We start from the raw sequence: 12,013 nt of genomic DNA on the forward strand, positions 1-12,013 counted from the left end.
GCAATTCATGTATGTACATATCTATCAGTAAGCAAGCTGAATCAAACACACCTGTAGTAACTATCCTTAAAGCAATTGTCACGATCTAATTTTTGGAGCAAGTGTCCACTACTATGTTGAATGGCTGCACCTACATTCAAATGACAATCACATACCATGTTAACCAGTGTATGCACTTAACATAGTAGGCATTAAAAAAGTGAGCAGTAGTTCCTGCCATTATGCTAAACAAATATATGTACTACACATTTTTAAAAGAAACACTGCTAGAATTCAAACGATTGCAAAGCAGAATTAATGAACTTACTAATATTGGTGAATATCATAATAGTGATTTATTATCACAATGGTGAGATCTCTCTCAATAAGTCCAAAAGAAAGAGAACAAAAACAAAGCCAAATGGCAGTCCATTGCAAATGTCCAGGTTCTGTGGACTGCTGTGCTGTGGCATGCTTGCCTTCAAGAACACTGTCAGGGGAACCTCCCTAGGAAGGGGCATGTAGTGGGCAGTGCAGGCACCTCAATGATGTCACTTGGGAGGGGTGGACTTGGATTCGGGAGGGGTGGGCTTGGTTCTGGGAGGGGTGGATTTGCTTTTGGGAGGGGGTTTTGCTCTTTTCTCAGGGGTAGGTCTGGGTTCATGAGTTTGGGGAACAGGTTTGCATGGAGAGGAATGGGATGTGGAAGGGATGGATTGGGTTGGGGTGAGGAAAGAGTGCTTTTGGCTTTGGGGTTCGGCTGTGACAGGGGTATGGGCAAGTGCAAAAAACAAGCTTTCACAGGTAAAATGGATGGATGTTCGGGAGGGAGTAGGGGTTAGGAGATAGAGAGAGTGAAAGTGTCAGGGGTGGGTGTGTGTGTTGTTGGTACAGGTGTCTGTGTGTCTGATGTATCTTGTGCACATTTGGGGGTGTTTTGTAGGTGTCTGTTGTGTGGGTGAGTGTGGACATTTGTGGATTTTGGGGGTGTGTGATGTGTCGTTGCCTGGTATGATGGATGTTGTGGATGTGTCTGTGGTTGGGGGTGTGGTGTCTCGGGTATGCTGGGTATTGTGGATGAGTCTGTAGTTGCAGGTGTGGTTTCTGGGGAATGATTGGTGTTTTGGATGTGTCTGATTGCAGGTGTGATGTATGGGGGTATGTTGGGTGTTTTGGATGGGTCTGTGGTTGCAGGTGTGTTGTCTGGGAGAATGATAGGGGTTTTGGATGTGTGTGTGGTTGCGGGTGTCGTGTCGGGGAGTATGATAGGTGTTGTGGAAGTGTCTGTGGTTGTGGTTGTGGTGTGGTGTCAGTTAGTATGATGGGTGTTGTGGATAAGTCTGTGACTGTGGGTGGGGTGTCTGGGTGCATGATGGGATTGTGGTAGAGGGGGGTGACTGTCAGGTGAGTGGTTGCCTATGTCTGTGTTTTTTGGTGTTTCTTTTTGTGTGTGCTGCTTGGGGCTGTTGAAGTGGGTGCGTGCATATGTGCTAGTGAGCTTTGGACAGGCTTTGGAATAAGGAATTGGGATGGGCATGGGGTTGCGGCAGGAGGTGGGGCAGATGTTTGAGATGGGTAGAAGGCTGCCATGAGTGAGGAGGCCGGAGCCTAAAAAGATCTCCATAGGCCACACATAGCACTGTGGATGCCTTCCAGATAGGCCACCATCTGTTGCAGATGGCTGCCTTGCCCCTGGATGGCATTCAGTAGTTTTGTCTGCCCTAAAGAGATGTTCCCTCAAGGCACCTGTGCTCTGCCTTACTTGCGCTTGCACACACCCCCAGCATCTAACACAGCCGCGAGCGTTGCTCCTTCTTCTACATCACCGCCAAGACCAGGAATGCCCGGCCCCCCCATATCCGAACAGCCCCTCCCTGGTGGACTTCAGAAAGAAGCTCAAGACATGGCTTTTGAAGGAGAAATGGTACCCTCAGTGTCCAGATACCCTTAGGGGTGATAGTCATGTGCTTTGCAAATGCTGATTGGATTGATTGTCTCAGGAGGTCAATAGCCTTCTCAGTCAGGGCAGCGGGGAGGACAGTGGCAGGAGCTGTGGTGCCTGGAGAGAAGAAGATGGCTTCCCTCTTAGGAGACTGGGCCCGGCCAACTGGGTGGGGAGTAACAGGGAGGGTGGGGATTGAAGGAAGGTGGCAGAAAAGGTTAGTGTTGGTACTGATCCAGTGTGTTCTGCCATCCCAAGGGAGTGTCCACGGGAAGTTGACTCTACAGCTGATGATGTTGAGTCTTTGTCCTCCGTGGCACTCCCCTCACCCTCTGGGCCACTGGCTCCCTCGGTGTCTGTAGTGTCATGACTGGGGCTATTGTGGCCAGCTGATTCCCTAACGATGATGGCTCTGTCTCCTCTGCTTGCCTGGGATAATGCTGAAATGACATTTAAAATAGGTTTATGGCATCTGTGTGAACACACTGGACAAGCACTTTTACCACAGAACATTTCTAAAGTGAACAGATGACTCCTGCTACAAGGTCCACTATAGTGGCTTCAAAATTAGAATGAGTACATGCATGCATGGTGCTACATGACCTGTAAACAGTTGCTCACAGTGATGTCCAACTGCATGCGTGAACTTGTCTCAACTCCATCCTCGTGTATCTAGGAGGATACTTGATCACCTTGTATACTTTGGCCCTTGTAGTACACCCTAGTGCCTGATGTCACCGAATAAGATGGCTTTGACAAAATAATGTCAACAGATTCCACACAAGGCCCTGCAATCAGCAAATGGTCACATACCTTAAACCACATCATGATGAAATAATATTCAAGTAGCACAGCTATGTTGCAGCAATATGTGCAGTAGAAGAAATAAGGTGACATGCAAATGCTCATTTCACACAGTTGACACTTCATAATTCAAACTTTCTCATATGCCCACTGTCATAATAGTCTAATTAAAGCTAAGCCTTGGCAAAGCACTACGCTATGCTCGCGTAGTTTGCGAAGTTCGCGCTACTGCGCACTACGCGAATTGCACGTAGCACAGTGCGAACACGCGTAGCGTAGTGTTGCGTAGTGCTGCGGTCGTTTTTTGCTTGCTCGCGGTCCTCAACGTCAAGTTGGCGACCGCGAGCAAGCAAAATGACATCCCGGCGAGACTTTTTCCTTGTTCGTGATCAGCAACATCAAGTTGGCGATCGCGAGCATGGAAAATAAACCTCCCGGCGAGATTCCCATCACGAGGAGGTCAGGTTTCTCATTGCGAGTGGTCGCGTATGCTCGCGACCGCTCGCAATGAGAAACTACCAGTTCGCGTTGAGAAAGCTGCAGCTCGAGTAAAAATCTACTCGAGCAGCAGAAAACTACAGCTCGCACTGTGCAAGATGCCATTTTCAATGATTGCACAGTGCCGGTTGCTTGTCCGCACTGTGCAATCATTGAAAACGACATCTGGCACAGTGCGAACAAGGTACTACGCAGTTCGCGAAGTGCTACGCGTAGCTCGCGTAGTGCGAAGTGCACTTTGCGTAGCTTCGCAAAGTGCTACTTCGCGAACTACGCCCAGGGTTAATTAAAGCTGTACTTAAGTAGCGTTGCTAAGTATCACATGTAGCACAGAAATTTAGCCTTGAGACAAGGTGGCCCAATGTTTCAGGAGATATATCTACAAATATCTACAGCTTGAGACTTCACCCAGACATAGGGACAGCCTCAATCCAGCTTGGTACTTGTGGGAACATCACTCTTACATTGCATACCTAAAAATCAATAAACCATTGATGGCTGTTGAGGCTCAGGGAATATCCATTACATGAAGAGGTGGTTTAACTTTTGTCCTGATTAAAAAGCACATCACAGTAACGTTTTGTATCGCAAACAAAAATTGCCTTGTAATACTGAGTGTAGACACACACATATGATGCCTACAGTTTTGCATGTCACTCCCTGATGAGTCACCGGTCAGTGAATTAACCTTGCCAAATAGACATGAGCAGTTAGCATACCTGAATACTCCCACATGCATGCCATGGAAATTCCAATAATGACAAATTACTCTAAGTCTATCTGTCATGTCCTTCATTGCTTCATCATTTGGACCTGGCCAATGACACTGAATAATGGCTCAGTGTTTGTGTCACCAACGCACCAATGTTTACAATGTTTAACACACAGTATCTGTATGCCTATCACAAATAGCTACTTCCAAATACAGATTAGCCTACACACAATTTTGTGATGCAATCACACATCAACCTATGAACACACTTAGATCAAGTGTGAAATAGTAGTGCATGTGAAACTACAACAGGAAAAGGTACACATCCCAATATGTAGGCACTAATACCGATGGTACCAGAAATGTTTGCACTCTCATGTTACTGTAGATTCCCAACTTACCAATGGGAAGTATTGTCCAGGCACTGCATTCAAGGTGAGCTGTACGCTATGTCATATGTAACAGAACCACCATGAGGGAGATTCACTCCTGACACAATGAAGGCATGGGGGCTGTTTGGGACAGCTTTAGGTGATTTATCACCTTAGTCAGTCATGTGTCTTCTCAAGTCAGAACATTGGTAGTTTGCTGGATTCTACTTTGTTCCCGGTCAAAAAAATAATAGACAAAGTACATCACCATGCACCTACAACCAGACCTACACATTCAACAACTCTTCTAGTGCATTGAACATGGGGTCACCCTCAATGTTGATGGGGAAATGGCTGCCTGTTACCAAAAAATATGTAAAATGTAGATTACTGGTTAGGGCTTACACCTTTGTAGCTGCCATTGGGCCCTCAACTGCCCATCCAGCTCAGGATAGGCCACCACAAGTATACAGTCCATTACGTGGGTTCAGGGTGCGGTGCGTGCCAATCCCGCTTTGGGAGGAATTCTCCAGCTGGACCTCTGCGATCCTCCAGGTCCTGCGCCTCAGGTCCTCCAATCTCTTTTGACAATGGACGCTGCGCCGCTTGTTGACCCTCAGACTCCGCAACATCCTGCTGATCCCCTTCCAATTCCCGCTTCTGATGGGCATTGAACTGTATGGATACAAGAGAGTAGAAACCTGAATGTAAATGAAACTTTTTTGTATTTCAGTTGTGATGCGATACATTGTGAATACATCTAGAACACTCATCACTCAAAAGTTAACACACAACCTGTGTAGTTTTTAGGCCTGGGCGAAAATTTCGTTCCGTTCGCGGAAATTGCGATAATTTGACATTTTCGCGTTCCGCGGAGAGCGCGAAAATGTCAAAATTTCCGGTTTCCGCAGCTTGGCTATAATTTGTTTCTTGCTCGCGCTGTAAAATAATACATTCTCGCGCGCGCGCGATCGCCTTACCTGAATCCCTGCGTTCGCCGACAAGTTTTCTTGATCCGGTCGCGTTCTCCATGAGATGTTGTATTGTTTTTAGCCATTTGCGCTGTCGTGCGACAGTTCGCTCCCGCAGTGACGTCATGCGTTGCGCGATCACGTCTTTCTTCTCGCGATCATGCACCGCGAGACAACTCAAAACAAGATGGCCACGCCCACAAGCAACCACATGGGTAAGTTGGCGACCCGCAACCATGCAGAAAATCTCACGAACATGCGGGAAAAAAACTTCCGCATCTTCGCGATATTTCTGATTGTTTGCGATAATTTTAAACATTTTCGCGATAATTTGCGAAAGTTAATTTCGCAAATTCCGCCCACCCCTAGTAGTTTTCACATGCTGAGCACTACTAATACATGGATACACACGTTTGTATCAATATTCAGATTATCCTCAAACCTGGTTATGTCCCAAACTGACTAAGGCAACCCACTAACATCATGAAGGCCAGGCCCATCTTACATGTACTATGATGAGAGATACTATGACACTGGAAAAAACAATGTGGCCTATTGAAGACTAATCAACATTTGCATTATTGTACTGACACCTTCACACCAGGTCCATTAACTTAATGGCTACGGTCCATAGAGCCTAGTGCCCTAGTATAGACTACATCTTCTGACCGAGGTCACTATGAAAGGGCTGCTATGTGTGTCAGTAAGAGCTTGCTTTCTGGGGATGTGTGGACATGTGTACTTATAGGGAGGATATCATGATACGGGTGATGAAGTATGTGTGGCATGTACGGGCATCACAGGCCACACCTTTTGTCATATGTGGCACTGTTACATGGATGATGTCAGCATACCATTGTATGTCCTGTTGGATTGTTTGAATATAAAAAAGCTGGTGATTCACCTATACAACACCTGTTATGAAGTAACCAACTATCTGCACTGTTAATGTGTCCCATGTGAGATATGGCTGTATAGTGCAAGCAATACTCATGGAACAGTGAAAACAAACTTGTGGAAGTAAGGGGCCTGTCATTAGGAAATCAAATACCTGGGAAATGTAAGTCAACGGACAGAAGTATCAGGTCAAGTAGTAACCATAATCACCATTCCAAATGTAGTCCATTTGATAACGATCTGGAAGAGAATTGTTTGTGACAAGTCAATTTATGAGCATCCAAGGACCCACAGGTCAAGAGTGATATAAGTCTGTGCATCAGTGGTATTCAACTGAGACTCAACCCCAGCCTTGCCGATGGTTCTGACTGTGTGCAGCTTATTGTCAGGCCTAGCTCTGTGTAAGCTGAGCATACTAATGTCACAAGACCAGCACATTTATATTTCTAAATGAAAAAGGTCAGCTTGGGGCCGTCGAGTAAGTGACCTCAAGGCCGTGTGGCACTCTGAAGGGGTCTGTGAGCTATTGCTAGCTCCCAGACAACTGTTTGGAGAGCCCTTATTTTGGGTGAGTGATATGTGGGACTCTACACATAGCTAACAGCAACCTCATCTGCTCCAGACAGAGTTCATACACGGCTCATGCTCTAAAAGCTATACAAGTGTTTTCACATATAGCATTATCAGAGTTGTATCAAAGTCACAGGTTTCATGAAATTCCTAAATGCATAGATGGCTACATACATACCAAGTGGAATCTAGGGCTTTACAACACTTAATAGACCTAACGCTGGAACTCGGGCACATTGTATCCTGTGGAAAGGCAAAGAGGGAGTTAAACAGAGTAATATATATGTGTCAGATAGTTAGCTGTTCCTCTAATAAGCCATAGAGCTGCCCATACAGGGAAAGGACCTCTTCATCCAGCAGCTCCAACTCCTCTGCAGAGAAGGCACAGGCCCTCTCACCTGCTTGGCCTGGTCTGATTGCTCTCATAGATAGAAAACAGTAGCTAAAGTGGAGGAGGTGTTGATACCAGCAGTGTCAGGAAGCAAGTGATGTATTTTACAAACCACGGCGTACATGTATGCCACCTACGCAGTAATCAGCGGAGACGGGCACCAACGTTAGCCTATGTCTGTGTCCGTTGTAGATTAAAACACCCACCGGGCGGTTGAATTCCGCTGGCCGTGGCAGGTGCACAATGTCCAATATGCAAGGTCAGGCATCCCCCACTCCAAAGAGGGGTTACATGTTTCCATATGTACTACTCCATTGCCATGTAAATTCCATGACACAGATCATCATTGTAGTGCTTTACTGTGCATAACCGCTATATTTGTGCAGTTCACTGTACATCGTCGTTAACGGTATTTTGAACTAAAATATCCTCAAAAAATATTAAGGTGCTAAGAAAACATTTTTGGATGCATAATTTACACATTTATGTTACAGAAACATGTGAAGGCCACAATGGGGATTATTGATGGATTTTGGATAGTAGCCAATAATTATGTGGATAATGTGTAATGCTTTCTGAACCACTCATGTTTTGTGATTAAAGCTCAAAATAGTTTTCACTCCACACATAGGTACCCTGAAAGAGGGAGGAGATGACCGCCTCCAGTGTGCCACCCATTTAAAGACCGTCAGAACATGGAAGAAAGGGATATCTTCAAGAAGTTTCATTTGAATAGGCAAACCCTTCCGGATTCATGTAATAAGTTGGAGCCTGATCATCTTCCTCAAAACACTGATCCCACAGGTATCCTACCAATTGTGAAACTTATGGCAGTATTACATTTTCTGACTACAGGTTCCTTTCAATAAACTGTGGCAATATCTGGTGGTACGCCACAACCAATGTTTAGTGGTGTACAATAAGACCTGGTTTCAGCAATGATGAGACACATGGACAGATGGACAGCTACATACAGTTACCCAGATGTGAGGATTTAGCCAATGTGAAGGTTGACTTCTATGGATTTGGTTGTCTCTCACATGTAGTTGGAGCCATTGATGAGACAAATATTGCCTTAGTACCATCGCTAGCCAGGGAACGAGTTTATCACAACAGGAAGCACTTCTTTCTATCAATGTGCAAGTTGTCTACATCTCAAACATCTGTGCCCAGTTCTCAGGATCAGCCCATTATTCATTCGTATTGCAGAACAGCACCATACCCCAGCTGATGTCACAACTAGTACCAGAGAGGGCCTGGCTTGTTGGTAAGTATGATCTGTCCTAGCTTTGTGTGGGTAATTTCAGGTAGTAGAATCAGAAATTGTGTAATTTATTATTGCACCTATGTCTGTCTTCCATCTAGGAGATTTAGCATATCCCAACCATCCATGGTTCTTGACACCGCTGAGGAATCCAACAATGCCAGGAAGAGATTCACTTCATTGAGGCCCATGGAAGGACACAACAGTCAGTGTAGTGGGCTTTTGGGCTTCAGAAGGCCATATTTAGATGTCTGTCAAAACTGGGGGAACCCTTCTCTACTCATCGGGGAAGGTGTGTGAAATCACCGTGGCATGTTGCATGCTCAACAACATCACCCTGCAATGGAACATTCCTTATATCGCAAAGGATAAAGACCATGAAGTGCCTCTGTGTGAGGATCCTAAAATGCCAAATAATGATGATAGTGGTGAAGAAGAAGGAGCTGATTTGCATCAAGATCTGATCAACAACTTCTTCTCATGTGTGTAAGTATTTTGTAAAATGTCATGACTGACTGTTACAGCAACTCTTGTGGTGATGAGAGGAGTATGTTAGGGTGAAATATTAGGACGGTCAAGATCTAGGAAATCCAGGTGAAAGGTGTTTGTTGAGTAAGGTTTAGACACTGGGTCATTTTGTTTGTGTTGCTTTGATTTTTATATACTGTGTTCTACATTAGGTGACTATGTGAATTGTCTTATATATATAGGTTTGGTCTGCTTTAGGTACCTTCACCATGGCACCTTCATTTGGACATTTCAAAGTTGTGGCATTGGTGAATATAAGATGCTGTTTGGTAGTACCAAGGGGACATGGGTTGTTCCTGGGAATGACTGTCACAGACCTTGGGTGTACAAACCACATACCAAGACCACTTGCACATTGAAAGGATGAAAGTTGTGAGGAATCCATTGGACTTGTTCCTTGTCATGTGAAGGTCCTAATGCAATATGTGTGGCATCATGTGCTCCAAAAGAATGTTGTTGTGTGGCCAACTCATGCAATTCTCCCTTCACATTTGCTAAGCCCTCACTGGGTGTAAAGTGTATGTGGCTGTCACCTCATTGTAGGCCATAGTGTTTGTGGCACACCACTGAGATTTGGTTGTGACATTCCACCAAATCCTTTAGCAATGTATTGTAATGATCAGAAAATGTAGTGCTGGCATGTGTTTGTCTATTGGTGCTATTAATTTGGTATTCCTTTTGTGAGCTTGGCAATATGGCTTCAGCTGATGACATTGACCCATTTTATGTTTCCTATTCAATAGGAAATTGTCTGATGTATCCCCTACTTCCATGTTGTTATGTTCTGCAACTGAAAATGTGATCACTGGCACATAATATTTGAGTTGTGTATGATTTGCTGTGTTAGCGACATAATGCCAGCCTATCGTTGGTACATTGGAATAAAGATGGTATATGAGAACACAATTGTATGTATGTGTATGGTCGTGATCCTGAGCTAAAAATTGTGTACATGCAACATATCAATGCTTATACAAGTTGATATTATTGGAAATGTAAAGTTCAGATGAGTAGATATGCATTGCTAGATGTGAGATATGCTACAACAGGCAATGGGTTTCAAACTAGGGGATTTATTTAAGTGAACAAGCAGAAAATAAATGTTGTTCAAAACCAAATAGGAAAACAAAAAAGTGAAGAAGTCCGAGGGGTAGATCCACAGCAGTGGGGACAGGGAGTCTTCAGGTGTGTCTTTCTCTGGCAGGGCCCCCCTTCCTGTAGCTTTTGCAGATGTTGATGGCCCTGATGTTGTTGGACCACATGAAGAGGTTGATGGTGCTGGAAAATCCCTGTACAGGTGTGTGTGAATGTCCTGCAGCACCCCTATTACGCAGCCCATGTTGGTGTTATGAGCCTGCATCTCATGGTGTATGTCCCTCTGCAGCTGCTTTATCTCCTGGATTTCAGTGAGTACTTGGCCCATTATGTCTTGGGACTCCTGATAGGCTCCCAAGACTTGGTCGGTGGTGGACTGAGTGGCCTCACCCTGCTGGCCCACAGTTACGCTCCCACAACCTTTACTTCCACGAGCCTATGCCCTTGGCTCAGGGTATCCTCTCCCACTGGGTCCTGGCTCCTCTCTAGCGGGGGTGGTGATTGTCACATCAGGATTCAGGACTGGGGAAGACAATCATTGGAACTGTGCTAGGTACACAGATTGTGGGGACTGGGGTGGGAGGTGTTGTTGCGGACCCAGTGAGACTTACTATTGCTGGCTGCCCAGGCTGACCAGCACTGCCATCCATTTCCAGCTCTCCAGGAGTGTTGTCATCACCAAGGGCTTTATCCTGGGGTTGAGTGGGTGTCACATTGGTGGCCAAGCTCTGGGCAGGTACTCTACCAGAATGACCTGTTGTGAAATAGTGAACATTGTTATTGGTGGAAGTGTGGTATCTACATCCAAATGTTTGGTGACACAATAAGTCAAAACCTAGGAAAAACAAAATAGCTAAAGATTACTGATATATTTGAGTGGTATTTAACTTGTAAACAAGACATCTGAAGACATTAAATACATGTACTTGAATTAAGCAGCTCATTAGATGTCCTGAAATGTTGCATTTTGGATTATGTAATAAACATGACATCCCCCAAACATTGGGTGTCACTCATGCAATCAATATTTTCAGTTGAGGAAACCAGGACAACATAAACATGGCAGAAATGTCTCTGAGTAGAGAAGTTTAGGTAAATTGGTCAAGCCATAAGAATTAAACATCATTTGTAAAATGTCAGACAAGTGAGAATTGACAAAATCACAATTTCATCTTTTTTTTAGTTATAGAAAACACGGTCTCATGGTAGTTATAGTTATTTCAATCTTTACTTGCCAAAACTTGCTAAATGGTTAGTGTAACTTACCTGTTGGCAAAGTGAAGTTGGGATGGACCATATACTTACATATTAACTCCTAGCATGGATCCTGAAATGATATATTTATTGAAATACACTTACAGACACCATTACAACATGTGGCATGGAATGGAGATTGATACACTTGGGGGGATATTCTCAAGAACGTGTGATAACTACAGCAAAATCAGCTTAACGCAACTCTTCATATCGCAATCTATCATGGGAAAATAACTCTGTGTTAACGTGGTATTCTCAACCCGGCTGCCCCATGTGATAGTCCCACGATAACGCGTCAAAAGACCGCGTCAAAAGTAACGCAACACCGCAAAAACAAGAAACACGAACGTGAAAATAGTAGGGATGAGGCCAATCGCGATACAAAAATCTGCGAAAGCCAGCGGCAGTCCTGCAATTCCCACGCGTCATGTGGGAAAATGCACTATAAAAGCAACAAAAAAAAGGGAGAAAAAAAGAAACTGCGTAGCACCTTGGATGCACCCGGACTGAGTGCAGAGGCCAACGTGAACCCACCAAGCCCCACAGACCACCAGCAAGGAACCTCGTGGTTGGGGAAGGCTAAGGAGGAGAGGAAGAGGCAGACGGGGTGCAGTCCACAGGAAAACCAGATCAGCGTCACGGAGGTGACAGAACACTTATCATCCACTGAACAAACGTGAATGCAGTCGGAGTGTCGGGGAGGTCTATGGAGGAGGACAAGAGGCGCTGGCATG

At 44.9% G+C, this 12,013-nt stretch overlaps 1 long non-coding RNA gene across 4 annotated transcripts in view; it reads left to right on the plus strand.

Moving 5' to 3' along the window:
• LOC146834808 (uncharacterized) overlaps positions 1 to 9,826 on the plus strand; it is a 57,620-nt gene extending 47,794 nt beyond the window's left edge. For 3 of the 4 annotated variants that reach the window (XR_014960658.1, XR_014960657.1, XR_014960656.1), the window contains exons 2-3: positions 7,767 to 8,402; positions 8,501 to 9,820. This is a non-coding gene — a long non-coding RNA (uncharacterized LOC146834808). Of the gene's footprint in view, positions 1 to 7,766; positions 8,403 to 8,500 lie in introns of all 4 variants that reach the window. The other variant, XR_014960655.1, reaches the window with a different exon arrangement.
• The last annotated feature ends 2,187 nt before the right edge of the window (positions 9,827 to 12,013 follow it).

The sequence above is a fragment of the Triturus cristatus genome, chromosome 4_2, assembly GCF_964204655.1.
Source record: "Triturus cristatus chromosome 4_2, aTriCri1.1, whole genome shotgun sequence".
Lineage (NCBI taxonomy): Eukaryota > Metazoa > Chordata > Amphibia > Caudata > Salamandridae > Triturus > Triturus cristatus.